We start from the raw sequence: 15,442 nt of genomic DNA on the forward strand, positions 1-15,442 counted from the left end.
CAATCAAATCTTTGCTTTCCTTTTTTTTTTTCACTTTTTCCAGGATGCAGTGTCTGTAAAAACAAACCCTCTGCTGGCACAGAAATCTTGCCCTTCGTTTGTTGCCGTTCGCAACTGAGAAGAAAAACAAAACATGCATAAATCTTTCTTCTTTTATTTATTTTTTTTTTCAAGATAATCATCCTGTTCATCATCATCAAAAACAAAACACTGATTTGATGTCACACAAATAATGATGATAGTGATGACAATAATGAGTGTGTGAGTGAAGGAGCTGGTGGACTGTCTGGGTTCCTAATGAGAGCTCTGCTCTCTAAACGCTCCACCTGCCTCGGCTTGTTCCTCTTACACAAACTACACGGCGAGGGCGTGTTCGCCAAGAAACAATCCAAAATAAAAGACTCACTGTCTGGTGTGGCCCCTGGGCCTGCTGCTGCTGCTGCTGCTGCTGCTGCTGCTCCCTCACTGACTGGACTGGAGTTCTTCCAGTCGCGGCCTCTCGCTCAGACGGCAGCATGGAGGAATCGCTCGCAGTGTCACACTCATTATCAAATCACCTGAGTCGCAGCAGCAGCTCCGCACTCTCTCTCACACACACACACACACACACACACACACAATGGTAGCTGCTCCGGCCGTCTGGCCTTTCTCTTCCTGCAGCTTCCATACAATCCATCTCTCCGAGCTCCATATGTGAGTGTGTGTCACTGTTGCTGTGTGTGTGTCTGTGCCTGTGTGTGTGTGGGTGTGTGTGTGTGTGTGTGTGTCACTCCGTGTATGTTTAAGATCTAGACAGCTCGAAGCAGCAGGGGGCACTCTTGTATCACTGCAGCAGCAGCAGCAGCAGCAGCAGCAGTGGAGGGAGCTGCTCCTCTCTCTCTCTCTCTCTCTCTCTCTCTCTCTCTCTCTCTCTCTCTCTCTCTCTCTCTCTCTCTCCCTGTGCGCTCTCTGTGTCTCTCGGCCCGGCCCCGCCGTCTCTGGGAGCTCTCTGTCTCTGTCAGTGTCTAGCGCTGAGCAGTAATCACATCTAATGCTCAGGCGGGGATAAAGACGGAGGGGCTCCAGGAGAGCAGCAGCAGCAGCAGCAGCGGCCTCTCTCTCTCTCTCTTTCTCTCCCTCTCTCTCTCTCTCTCTCTCTCTCTGGTGGAGGTGGAGGTGGTGCTGGTGGCGTAGGGGGGGGCAGACAGGGGGCTAAACTCATCTTGAGCTCCACCTCGGGGGCCCAGATGAAGTAGGCGATTTGGAGGCGTATTTAGAGGAGGGCAGCGGGTGAAGCGTGAGCTCTGTTCTCTCCTCCGCCGCTCCGTCGCTCTCTGACGGAGCACAAAGTCCCTCAGCGGGCCCGCGCTCATTCTGCTCTTTCTTTTTTATTCTCGATGACAAATTGTATGCAGAAGACAATTTTTTAGTTTACCCTAAAAGTAACTTTCTGTGTGTGTATTTACTGGAAATATGTAAAAGCACATTTCCCATTTTAGAGCGCTGTGCACTGTAGCTCCTGGAAATAAATGCTTTTATTTATTACAGTCCAAAAAAAAAAAAAAAAAATCAAACTGCTTATCGTTGTTATTCCCCCCCCCCCCCCCCCCCAAACGTTCACCAGGACTTGGGCGCACAAATGTAATCACTCACTATTGTCATGAAAGACGACGTTATTGCTCCGGCAAGCAATATTTACATACGCACATCGAGCGCTGATACGCTGATGAAAAGCACTTCATCGATGTGACTTATGGATTTTTTTTGATGTAGCCGCGGCTTCGCCCGGCGCACTCGCATTAAAACACATTTCTCCAAATTACGCCGCAGTTGTTTAAATCATCCACTTCGCCTCATGCGTTCTTTTATTGCGCAGATTTTGCATTCTCAGGCTGGGAATTGGTGCAATTTAGCAACAATGCCGGTGACCCACCCACACTCTTTGCAATTTATTTGCAGTTTTTGGATTTCTCTTTTTTCTTTTTTCTTTTGGTTTGTTTCCCGCCCGTGGAGTCATATTTAACACGGCGTGATTTATTGTAGTTATTTCTTTATTTATTTCTCAGATTGCACACATCGCCGTGGGTATTTTAAACTAACAAATATATGTCTCTTTAAATAGAGGCTTTATAAATTGACACGCTGTCGTTTTCACGGCGCTGCAGAAATCAGACGGCCTATTGTTTTATCCCCCTGCTAAAATAGCAATATAGCCAAACAGCCAAACAGTCATCCAGCCAAACAGCCAGACAGCCATCCCTCTTCTCTTTATTGTCAGATTTAGCACTCGCTGTGATGGGACGAGCTGGGCGACGTGTGCGTTTGTTAGTCCCGATGAAGAATATTGCAAATATGGTATTGTGTGTGTGTGTGTGTGTGTGTGTGTGTGTGTGTGTGTGTGTGTGTGTGTGTGTGTGTGTGGGGCTCCTGTTTATGGATACTGTCTCTCCCTGGGGCTCCTCTCTGCTCCTCACCCTGTTGTCATGCAAATGCTCATCCTTCCATTTGAATGACATTCTGATAAAATACATAAATAAATAAGCAAAAGCGGCACAAAACACGTCCACTTTGCCTGCGTTCTGGTTCCGAAGCCGCCGCCGCGTTTCTGTGCTGGAGACAAAGGAAGCGGCAGAGTAAACTTCCCAGTGTGTGTGTGTGTGTGTGTGTGTGTGTGTGTGTGTGTGTGTGTGTGTGTTCACGCGCAGATGTATGGAACACAACAGTCATGTGCAGCCCATGTGTTCTTGGGGTTCTGTGGATGAGTTAGAGGCTGTTTCTGTCAAAGGAATGTGTGTGTGTGTGTTTGTGTGTGTGTGTGTGTGTGTGTGTGTGTGTGTGTGTGTAAAATAATTTATATACATATATGTGTGTGTTTGTGGTTTGTATATATATATACAGTATATATATATATATATATACTGTATATATGTGTGTTGTGTCTGTATTTATATATTTATACATACATATACAGTATATGTATATGTGTATGTGTGTGTATATATATATATATATATATATATATATATGTATATATATATATATATACACATATATGTACACACACATACAGGTTACATATATGTATGTAGGAAACCTGAACTCAAAGGTTTTGTGCTCTCCTCCTCTCCTCCTCCTCTCCTCCTCCTCTCTGGCTGCTTTGTGCTCCCCCAGGAGTGGCCTATCAAGGCTATCACACAATAGTGACATTTCCTTAAAGCAGCAACAATGAACAGCTTCCATGTGACTGACAGTCGACAGAGACTCTCGCCTTTATGCAGAATATTTTAAATACCGGTGTGCTATTTCTCCTTCTTCTCCTTCTTCTCCTTCTTCTCCTCCTCCTTCTTCTCCTTCTTCTCCTCTTATCAGTGTTGGGGGGGCACAAGCTCGTCTTCTCTCCTTTTTTTTTTATTTTTTTATCCTGTCCTGTGCATGTTTGTGTGTGTGTGTGTGTGTGTGTGTGTGTGTGTGTGTGTGTGTGTGTGTGTGTGTGTGTGTGTGTGTGTGTGTGCGCCAGCCAGCCAGCCAGCCATTGATGTTAATGTATGCACTTGGCATGACTTTAATTGATTTAGCAGCTCGGTTTGCAAAGTGCAGCTTTTCCCCTAATTTGTCACTTTCCTGACTTCTGTGGCTGCTCATCTCACAACTTCAAACAGCGCCGCGGACGCAAAGAGATTTCAATGCAGCGCCGTCTCTCTCTCTCACACACACACACACACACACACACACACACACACTCCTGCGCTCTTTCTGTTCTCTCTGCCTCTTGTTCTTTCTCTCTATCTCGCCGCCATCTCGTCCTCGCACTTCCCGCTGTCAAACGGCGGTGGGGGGGTGGGGGGCTCTCGCCTCAGACGGGAGCCTTTTCAACACGCATCAAGCAAATTAATCCACTTTCATAATAAATGGGATCCACTCCGCCGAGTGCATCTGTGTACTTCAAGATGTTACAAAACAGGAAGTGGTAACCGGGGCCACGTCTTCCCTTCTGCTGGGCGTCGCCTGGACTGTCACTGCCTGTTTATCCAAGCGTTTGGTCACACACACACACACACACACACACACACACACACACACACACACACAGATGCACATATTTCTCTCATATATTTTTTGTTATTGTAAAACAAATTCAGCTTCCTCTGATTTTTTTCTTTTTTGTTGTTGTTGTTCTTGTCTCGTATAGGTGTGTGTGTGTGTGTGTGTGTGTGTGTGTGTGTGTCTGGTGGCAGCGTTTCATCACTCTGTGAGGCTTTTAGTCGCCTCCTGCAGGAAGCAGCCTGGACTCAGCGTCCTCAGCGTCCTGGCCGCTGACAGCTGATTAGGTTATTGACCTGCAGAGCCTGGTGGTGGGGGTGGGGGGGTGGTGGAAGTAGTAGACACAGAGAGGGGCGGGGGGGGGGAGTGGAAAGGTGTTTGGTGGGTGTGTGTGTGTGTCATCGAGGGACAGGCTGGCTGGCTGGGTGGGGGGAGCGGGGGGGGAGGATGGGGGGGGGGGGGGTCAATGTAAATGTTATTGCTGTGTGAGCTCATTTGATCAAAGTCCTGGAAAGGTTAAGCGAATCCAATCTGGTTTTGTATGGCAGAGCGGAGACGGCGGCGGCGCTGGGGAAGGAAGCCCCAGGACGGAGGGAGAGAGAGAGAGAGAGAGAGAGAGAGAGAGGGAGAGAGAATGGATTATCATCCTGGCGCTGGAGCTGCGAGGGGCCTCCGACCGACAGTTTACCCCCAGCCTGTAATGCGTTTAGACAGCAATTGGCCTTAATAACCTTTATTGACTTCAGCGGGTCAGTGCCAAGAATCTAATTATCAAAGTGTATCAATTTCATTGGAGTTTAGAGTTGCACCGCTCACGATAATTATTTTAAGGTCGGGCCGGGGCAATTAATCCCTCTCCACTTATTTGATGGCTTTGTAAAACATTATCAATGTTATGGTTTCTGTTGTGCAATTCAGCTGTAAATTATTTTGGGTTGGCTGCTGCTGCTGGGGGTGGGGGGGGTGGTGGGGGGGGGGGGAATGCAATTTTTTCTAATATGTTATTTGGAGAGCTGGCCGTGAGAGAGAGAGAGAGAGAGAGAGAGAGAGAAATTAAAAAAATAAAATTAGGCTCTATATTTTGGTGAAGCTTGTGAGGCCACAGCTGAATCATGTTGCAGATGTTTAGCAGCAGCAGCAGCAGCAGCAGCAGCAGCAGCAGCAGCAGCAGCAGCCGTCGTCCTCGATGTCTTTGCAGCTGGTTTGGAGCCTCTTTATATGCACACATGGAAGCCAGATTAATTACAAGTGTGAACTAAGCAGTAAACTGTTTAAGGGCCATTTATATTGCTCATTATGAAGCCATTTATTATCTCCTCTATGAAAATTGCGCAACGTTTTTACGCCTCGCATTGTTTTGCATTTTAAGCTGCGCCACTGTGAAAAACAGGCTTTATTTTATTCCCAAATCTATGCACATGTTTTTTTTATTTTTATTTTTATTTTTTTGCATTGAGTGTGTGTGCGTGTGTGTGTGAAAGTGGGCCTGTTCTTGCCCTGCGTGTGTGTGTGTGTGTGTGTGTGTGTGTGTGTGTGTGTCCACAGCTCGGTGCTGGTTTATCCCTCATTGACAGTCAATAGCGGCTGTTAGCTGGATGGTAGCAGCTGTTCCTCCCTTATCGTGCCACTACTAGACTAGAGGCCTAATCCACACCTTCATTACCGCGCCGCCTTGTTTACCTGCGGCCCGGCGTCGCGCCGCCTTCGCCCGCCCCCCCCCCCATTGGAAAAACGCCGGCGTTATAAGAAAGAAATTACCCAAAGATTATTGTTATTATTCATTTAAAGAGGAAATATAGGGCTGATAATGCATTTTACATCACACGGCCAGCTGGAAAATATAAAATGAGAGAGAAAGCAGGAAGAGACGGAGCGGGCGGGCGGGCGAGCGGCAGAGGGGAGAGAAAGCGTAGCGGTGCAAAGGTATTTGCAATTCTCTTTGAAGTCCCCATTCAACAGGGTAAGCTGAATTTTTCGGCGGCGCCTGATAGTGTTCTGCGTAAATGCTTAAACCCCTTTAGAGAATTTTCATGGGCAGATACGCGGTGGCTTGAAGGGAGCGTTTATGTTACCTGGAGCCAATGCAGCCCGCAGCTTTGTACCTCCAGATGTACAGCAGCGGTGAATGGAATCCCGCAGAGGTTTGTCTCTGACGCTCGGCAACATCGCTGTAAGCCGGAGAGGGAAGGGAAGAGCGGGGAGAGGAAGTAAAGGAGGAGGAAGGAGAAGAAGAGAAGCAGCAGCAGCAGCAGTAGTAGTAGAAGAAGAGGAAGAGGCGCCGGGAGCAGAGTGAACCGTGTGACTCCACAGTTGGCGTCCACACACGTGGACACAGACACCGAGCAACACTCAGACGGACGCACAACAACAACAACAACAAACAAAGGGAGCCGCTGGTGCGTTGGTGGCTGTGTTTGCGGAGGGACGTTGAAGTGAAGAAGCTTCTTTTTCACTTCCTGTCCTTGCATGGAGCCTTCTTCTGAACGACCACATTAAGACTTTGTGTGTTGCTCTGACCGTCAGCGAACTGCTTCTCACTGTAGCTCCTCCTCTTTTCTTTGGGGCTCGCTCCACGTGATGAAGAGATTCCTGCCGTACCCGTGTAATTATTTGCCAATATAAATAATAATAATAATAATAATAATAATAATAATAGGGCCGGCGCTCCGAGCGCCGACGCTTTCATTCCGACGTCCTCTGAAGACCTGAGCACGCTGGAGTGGATCCCAGCCGCTGCCATGTGTTACTGCAGCGTTGGTCCGCTGTCATTGGTTGGAAGCCATTCTCGTTTTTACAAATTACTGTTGAGTCACTTTCAGACAATTCACTTCTTTTTGATATTGCACAGTGACAAAGCTGCGGTGTCCGTTTGAAAATGCTCATCTTGCTCTTGGTAACGTGATGAGAAAATAAAACGCCTCACAATATCATTAAAAATATGATAAAAAATTAGAAATATTTTACTTACTTTCAATATATTTATTTATTTTCAGATTTAAATGTCTTCAAAAAAAAAATTCAATTCAACCCAATTATTTATCAGATATTTGTTTTTATCCATATTTTGTCATAACCAAGAGAGCCAAAGTGGGATTTTTTTTTTTTGTCTCAATCCATAATTGAAAACAAGTTGTTATTAAGATTATAGTGTGTATTGCTCCCCAGGATGTTTTAACACACTATTTTAAGGAATGAACCTGGAGGAGGGCGACGCCTCCACACAGTAAGGTTGCAGTTACTCAGTGGTCCTGTAGCTGCTGCTGCTGCTGCTGCTGCTGCTGCTGCTGCTGCTGCTCACACACACCCAGTCTTTGCACTGCAGCAGCGCCGGCCGTTGTTATTGACAGCGGTCGGGGTAATTCAGTTTGTTTGTGCGTGTGAGCTGCGATGTTGACAGTGTTATTATTCTGCTTATTATTTCTGCTGCTTCCTGGCTGTATCAGTGGGCTTTGAAGGTGGCTTGTCTCAGCTTCTTAGAAAACAAATGAGCACTTTACACAGACTGATCTGCCTGATCCGCTTAGCAGCTCCTCAATCCCCACATTTATTTATTTACTCACTTCTTTACTTTCTTATTCTTTTACTTACCACTGTCTGGATTTGGTTTGATCCCCCCCCACCCTCCCCATCACTACCCCCCTCTCTTTCCCCCCTCCTCCTCCTCCTCCTCATCCTTGGCCTCGATCAGCAAGATAAGCCTTCAGAGGAGGGCAGATAACATCCATTAAAGAGGTAAAGAGGAATTATGGGGCAGCCCAGATTAATCACTGCTCAGCTTAATCGCATTCAGTGCGGCCGGCGGGGTGGGCTCGCAGGGGGCGCTGCTGTTTTTTTTTTTTTTTTCCCTGTGTCATTCCGACAGAGAGCGCGAGCTGCCAGGCAGTGCAGTGTGTGTTTGTGTGCGTGTGGAAAAAGGCCCTGGATGGGGAGAAAGCAGGAAAAGATGAAAGAGATTTGAGAGAATCTCCAGCAAAGCCGCCTCTCGTGCAGCTGACGCAGACATCAGCGCCAACCAGCGCTTGATATATAATTATACCGCCGCTTTGATCCAGGTGTAATTGTTTACTCTCACAGGCGGTCGTGTCAAAGTGGTGGCGTAACGTAAGAAATTACCGGGGAGACACACACACACACACACACACACACACACACACACACACACACACACACACACACACGGGAAAGGCGTTGAAGGGAGCAATATCTAAACATGCGTCTCGGCTGCTGCGTCTGTGGGAATGCTGCTGTTGTTTCGCACACCACCAAAGATTAATGTCATATTTTGAGGGTGAGAGATGGCCGTACACAGATTGAGCTGAGATACTGGGACAACAAACAGGCTCGGTGATTAAGCCATGAATTAAGCCAGCCGACAGTAATAATAGAGAGATTATGATTTGCTTGGTATTAGTTCACCTTAAAACACGGCAGGATGTGCGATAAACACCGGAATGTGGCGCCGCCCCCTCGGTCGCCTGCGTGTTGCTCCTGCCGGCCTCCCGCTGATGTTTACGCCCAAACAGTGTCAGCGTTGTGACATTTTTGGGTCTCTCCTTTATTTTCCCTGCATCTTTGTTAATCCTTCCAATTGGGAATCGAGGTGTCAGCTGCCAAGTTGAAAGAATGAGAGTGTGCACCAAAGACTTTGGGTTTAGCCGTGCACTCGCAGGCAGTGGGAAGAGGATTCGGTGGCTGCTCCTCGAGACTTTCTGCACTTTATTAAACCAAATATTGTTTCATAGTGATTTAGTGTCAACTCGGGAGGATTATGGCTCTTAAAACAACATATTTGCAGTTTTACGGCGACTCGCTTGGCGCGGTCGTCTCCACGGTGGAGGCACCTCGGTATCCCACTTGTGATTGGCCGCTGGTCCCCGTCAGTCGCAGCTTAGCCGAGTCCAGCTGGGCCATTCAGGAAGTGGACGTGGCTGCATGGCCGGTAAAAGCTTTATGGATTTTTTTTTTTACTATTCATCTGAATGTGTCCCAGTGTACCAGAGGGAACCATTGACTGCTGGATTCTTCTTCTGTGGTCCTGCCGTAGTTACTGCACAGGCGGCCACTGTCACAGACCTCCACTGCATGTTGTTTTGCTGCGTATCGGCACTCCTGCTCTTTCGTCCAATCAAAAAGCTTGGTCAGCGGCGACTGCGCTAAAGTTTACGGAAGAAATTGAACGGACATCGTCATCTGCTGCTGTAGCTACATTACAATTCACCTCCAAGTATCACTGCTTGGGTTTGGAACATCTACCCAGAAGAATGAAACTAGCTACCAATCCAAAAATAACCATCCCTACTTTTAGATCCTCACACACAAAGATTCAAGCAAAGATGAAAAAGCCACTAATTTTGGGTGGGGGTGGGGGGGTTGTGGGGTGGGGGTGGGGGGGGGGGCTGTACATATGTTAAATTAAGAAGACAAACACAGAAGCCAAAACCCTCAAAGTCAGAAATGAAGCTGCGTACTTGCCATTTCAAACTCTTCATCTCTGAGGAAGCCTCAGGCAGCAGGTCTCTAATGTGATCATCATAATCACTCTCTGATAGAAGCAGCTACCTCAGTCTTAATGGGGAGACGGCGCCGCAGCGTCTTCTGATTCCACTTCAGTCACAAAGAAAATGAATAAATTAGAGTGATTTTTAATAATTATTGCTTTCTTTGCTGGGAGATGAAAGATGAAAGCAGGCTAGGTGTGGCGTTTCGCTACATGATGAAAGGAACGGCCAATGGTAAAAAAAAAGAAATGTAATCAGACGTTGTGAGAGGAAATGAAAGACAAAGAAAGTTGTGCAGGCGAGGATGTGAGTGTGAGTGCAGGCGGCAGGAAGAGCGGCCAGGATGCTTCTGAGATCTTCCACATCTTGTTTATCTTTGTTTTTGCACTTCAACAAAGGCGGCGCAAACAGTCTAGAAAGGATCATCCACTCGTCTTCCACCCTAAGATGTGCGTGGACTTTGATCGCAGAGTCTCTCCAATGGCAAGTCGGCGAAGCCAAATCCCATAATTCCAGCCAGAAGTCAGTTTATCTTGCCCTATCAGTTACCTTTGATGGGAGCCCAAATCCTACATTGTCGCCATAGGACATGATAGAGCAGTCAGACTGTATTACAGCCCGCTCCTATTTTTCCTGAGAGCCTGGGCCTTCCAGCCGCTCTCTAATCCCCGACTGTTGCTTTCATCAACTTTGTGCGTTCCAGTCATTACGTGACCCAAATGAAATCAACAGCAGAGCGGCAGAACAAGACATCGCGGACCTTTGACACTCGCGCGTTCCCTCAAATATCCCGTGTGTAAAATTCTGCTTGATTTATGATTTTTATATTGGCAGAAGCTCAGTGTACCCATATGGCCATAAATACACAAATAAAAGTGTCTACTGGCAGTATAATAGGAGACATTAGGTTTTTCCAGCCTGAGAAAGTTCTCATATATTAAAGAATACGTACAGCAATAACGGTCTTGCTGCTAGTTCGCTGCCCTCTAGTGCGCTGCCTTGTTTTTAAAGCGGCTGCCTAACTCTGACCCTGAACACCAAACGCCCTGTTCAACAGCTGACCCTCAACACCGGGCTTCCTAAAACATTTTACACCCTGGACCTTTAAGCCTGTTGCGAACACACTTTCACAATGCATGCATCATTCTCAGATTGATAACTAGTTTGGCATCCAGTGCTGCTCAAGAACACTCGTTACTAAAAACCTTTAAAATCACCTTTATTATTTTTTTTTTTAACCCAAAATGTACGCAAATCAAAAACAAAGGGCTTCCGCTCTTGAATGATTGGGTGCAGCCAGCTAATGTTCTCCTCTCTGTGGAGCTGCGGCCTCTCCAGGTGTAAAGACGTCCACCATCCGCCCTCCAATCCTTGCCTCCGCAGATGGAGCGATCCGATGGGTGGTGTTAAATGGGTGAGATGTAGGACAATGTAATTAACGCAAGTCCTTTAGCGGGCTCCGCCTCGCTCCGCTGGGAGAGCCAGATATAGTGCTCATTAATTCCTATTTGTGCGTAATGAGAGGGTCATGTTGGATGTAATAAATGGCTCTTTTATTTTGGCGAGAGCTGCAGGGCGGCATCCTTTCCCGACTAACAGTCTCATAAACACCCTTTAGCTGCTCTCATCAGCGCCTCCTTGATGGCAAGCAATCAGGCGCGCGCCCACACACACACACACACACACACACACACACACACACACACACAGTGTGAATGTGCAGGAAGTCAGGTGTATTTGGAAACACTCGGGTAACTGCAACATAATCTCCGTTTCCTCTAATGGTTAACCATTAGAAATAGTAGCAGGTACAAGAATAACACCATGTCAAGTGAGATGTTCCAAGGTTAGCCGCTCCCGAAACCAGCTTTAATGGTTGAAGGTTTAATGGGCCGCATCACTGATATCTGCATCTAATTTTGCTCTATTGGCTAGTGAGAATTGAGCAGAAATCGGTGACATCTCTGTTTCTGTTTCTGCAGACGGTTGTCCTCGTGTCCTCCTGCGATTGCCTGAATTAAAAGAGAAGCGAGCAAGATGTTGAGATGCGTGTACAAAAGAAAACAAAAAGAAAACAGGAACAGCGGCTTTTCACTACTGCAAACAATGGGAAGCGTGTTCACATTGAAAAAGCTAATTCTGCTCTAATGATATTACTGTAATGCAGTGGACCAGACGGTGTGCTTTGTGCTCATTGGAACATGTGGCAGGAGAAGTGAGCGGGTTCTGGGACTTGCTGCCAGGTTTTTGGGTTCACAGCATTTTCTAAAGCTCCTAATCCAGTTACAGCTACCTCCGTCTCGGTCACGGTCATTCTTTCTCACTATGCCTTTATTTGTTTGTATTGCTTGCATAAACACACAGAATGTCAGACTGCGTACTTAGTTTTTTTGCAGTAATGACTGCGTATTTTCGAGCCCCGCGCAAAAACTGAAGACTTCACATTTTTGACGTCAATCAAAACTTTTTGCCGGCGGCACTTTTCAGGCCCCTGCAGTCGCATTACCCCTCTGAAACAGAATTCCTTTGCGCCAGCGTGCTGAGATGGATGGATGGATGGAAACCCTTTTTATTGGTTTAACATTTCTGAAATCCCCAGGAAGGCTACAGTTTGAGTTACGCCGTAACTCCGCCGTTAGAGTGGCTGGCGTGGCCCGAGTCAGCAGAAAGCTTTTTACTGGCGGAGGAGCGAGGCGCTGATGGCAATCTGCTGTCGAGCCAGAATCTGGACTTTGGCTTCCAGACTCCAGCAGATAAGCGAGGCAGCTTTTTCGCCGGAGCAGAAGGTTGCGCTCGTGGCAAACGTCTCTGTCCAGCTCAGCCCTTCATTGTCCCGCGTTCGTCCAGGCGTCTCCCGCAGCTTCCTCTTGATTGATGGATGATTCACTCTTGCCAGGCCAGTGAGCAGATCACACAAGTGTGTGTGTGTGTGTGTGGGTGTGTGTGTGGGTGTGCTTTATCCCGGGCCGGCCTGCTGGAGAGCTCATTCAGACCCAGAACTATGTGGTTTTACCATTAAGGCCGACTGGATCCAGACTCCATCATGACAAGCGAGACAAAAAGCCTTGAGAGATTCAGGCCCGCCGCTTTTTATGGGATATTTGTGCGCTCATTGGACTACAACCCAACAACAGATTTGCCTTTTCTTCTCGCCACCAATGGGGGGAGAGCACAAAAGCTTGTGAGTTCTGCTTGATTTGAGCCAGAGGAAAGCATATGTCCTTCCCCGGCACTGGCTTTCTGCCCGGCTGATGGACGGCCGGCGGGGCCATTGAACGCCTCCCTGCCCACTTGACTGTGTCACAATGCCTTCAAAGAAAGCCTCTTGTCGGGGCTCTTCCCTTTCTGGGAGTGTCTCTGCCATCAGCCCACTCATTGTCACTTCAAACATGCTGCTCTGATGTTTCAGACACATTTTTCTAATGTTTTACACTCCATATAATCTGGCCTGCGTAGAAAAGAACATTTTAGCCACTGACGTAATTGATGGTGCCGTGACCCCGCAAGGGTCAAGCTGGCAGAAGGACTCTTGTCACCACGGAGACGGCGAGAAAGCACACACACACACACACACACACACACACACACGGTTTGAGTGTTCTCACACGACGGACCTGGCCACGTTTTTCTTCAATTATTTTTGCTGATGAGATTAAACACGAGCGTATCGTTGTTGGCCTCACGGCGCCGTCCCGCCTTCTGGCCAGGGTGGTCTTGCACATGGTTAATGTGTTGCCTTCATACACAGCAGCCACCATCCTCAGACACTGAGTGGTTGCCGTGTTGTAGGTGTTGAAGTTGAAACCTCAACGGTGAAAACACAAAACGTAGAGTATTAATCACGAGGACTCCATTGTGCATGGACGTGCTGCCGATTGAATGTGACTGTGAACTGTGAGATCAGCAGTAACAGAAGCGGGTCGCACGCACCTGCTTTCTTCCTCTGCAACGGTTAAATCTCAAAGTGCAGGGAAACCTCACAACTCTGAACCTGCAAATCAAAGGCAGCACAGCTTTGGAATCTAAATGGAACTGACCAGCAGCTTTTTTCTTCCTTCCCGCTGTCGACTCCCACACATGCACGCACACGCACACACACACACACACGCACACACACACACACACACACACACAAGACATTGTATCAAGCAATCTTACGTAATGGAAACGAAACAAATCTAATTTCAGATATGCCCCAATTTTGTCCCACCTATAATCACATGAGAGAAGACAGACAGCAGAGAAAATTGCAAACACACACACACACACACACACACACACACACACACACACACACACACACTTTATGACTTGTGTGATCAAACAAAAAAAAAAGAAAAGAATCAGAATGTGGTCTAGGGCATAAATTTCTATATATATTTTCCCCACAGGTGGTAGATCCCTCCCTCCCTCCCACCCAGGAGCAAAGAATGTGGGCAAACACACACAGCCCCGTCGTCCACAGGCACTCTGGCCAGTTCACAGCTTCCTGCTTGTTTAGATGAGTGATCAGCAGCTATCCATTACCCAGAGCAGGGCGCCTTTTCTCACCACTGCTCAAAGTAATATTGGTTTTGTTGTATTGGAGGGTAGACGGAGGCTTCCAAACACACTGGCCCGTTACAGCACCAGTGAAAGCAGCTGAGCTGTGTCAACCAGTGGCACTTATTGATAAAGCATCTCTACAATTAAAGGAATATTGTTAACTTTGAATTTAAAATGATATAGGTGGCACAAATAGCCAAAGAGCAGACAATAAGTAAAATATCAAACAAAGAAGCCCCCTGGTGAAATGGCCGCTTAAAGAATGGATGTCATTATTTTACAAATACCATTGTTAACTTTGCATTTCCACTGTAAGAAACTTAGAATTGACCTTCAAAAATGACACACACTTTATCCCTCGAATGAAATTTGATCATTCGTCAGTGGAGTGAGGTCACGACCTTGAGCTCCGTGCTGTGCTTGGTGTCTTCTTTCTTTTGAAGAACAGCTCACACATGTTTTCGAGCTTTGCTCCAGAAGAATATTTTAATACCTTGAATGAGAGAAAAGAAGCCGCTGATGTGTGGAGACTGCAGGGCGTGCACGTTGTTTAATGGCTTGGAGCCCCCCCGGTGACGACTCCAGCAGCAGGATGTGTTATTAGTCGGGGGCCTTGTCGGCCTCCACCTGGGCCCAGAGACACGCTGCCATGTGGAGGCTGAAGGGAGTCGACCCACCTGCTGCCTGCTGCCTGCTGCCTGCTGCCTGCTGCCCAGCCTGTTCTACACACTGCTGGCAGCCTGGCACACCTGCAGCCTGGCACTCTGACAGACACACCAGGCAAGGCAGCAGCAAATCAACACCAGCCGCCTCTTCAGATGGAAATAAAAATGATTATTATTATTATAATGATAATAATAATAATAATAATAATAATAATAATAATGATAATAACAATAGTAATATCACTGTTACTATTTACCACCTAACTATGTGACTCACACATGCTTTGGATGGCACGCTCTGGTAAAGAAATCACCTCTGCCTGCTGTGAATGTGCTGAAAAATAAAGTTCAGGCAAATCTGGAACATTTTTGCTATTTGTGGTCCCTGCAGACATAAAGTGTTTCCTGTCTAATGGACCCAGTGAGCTTAAGAGAGCTGTGGGTCCCCTGAAGGTGCCGGTGTGAAGGCAGCGAGGGCTTTTCATGGGGTGTTAATAGTTTCACAGACACTCCGCTCTGTTAACTAGTCGCTCACTTTTATGGAGTGTAAACCTTCAGCTTCTTGCGTGGCTCTTTTTTTTTTTTTCTTTCTTCTTTCTCTTTTTTAAACCCCTCTGTTAAGAGTTGTGCTCGGCTGTTACACGCCAACTACAAGTCATCTGTTGAGTTTTAGGGGATCCACGTCGAACTCTGCAGGCAGGCAGACAGCAGCCC

General features: G+C 47.2%; 1 protein-coding gene across 1 annotated transcript in view; it reads left to right on the forward strand.

The window, feature by feature from the left end:
- The window catches only part of fto (FTO alpha-ketoglutarate dependent dioxygenase), a 56,204-nt gene that overhangs the window by 38,013 nt on the left and 2,749 nt on the right, over nt 1-15,442 (forward strand). The gene's annotated exons all lie outside the window — the stretch shown is intronic.

Source organism: Nelusetta ayraudi, unplaced genomic scaffold (genome assembly GCF_046127955.1).
Source record: "Nelusetta ayraudi isolate G7.1 ecotype Tasmania unplaced genomic scaffold, CSIRO-AGI_Nayr_v1 ptg000157l, whole genome shotgun sequence".
Classification (NCBI taxonomy): domain Eukaryota; kingdom Metazoa; phylum Chordata; class Actinopteri; order Tetraodontiformes; family Monacanthidae; genus Nelusetta; species Nelusetta ayraudi.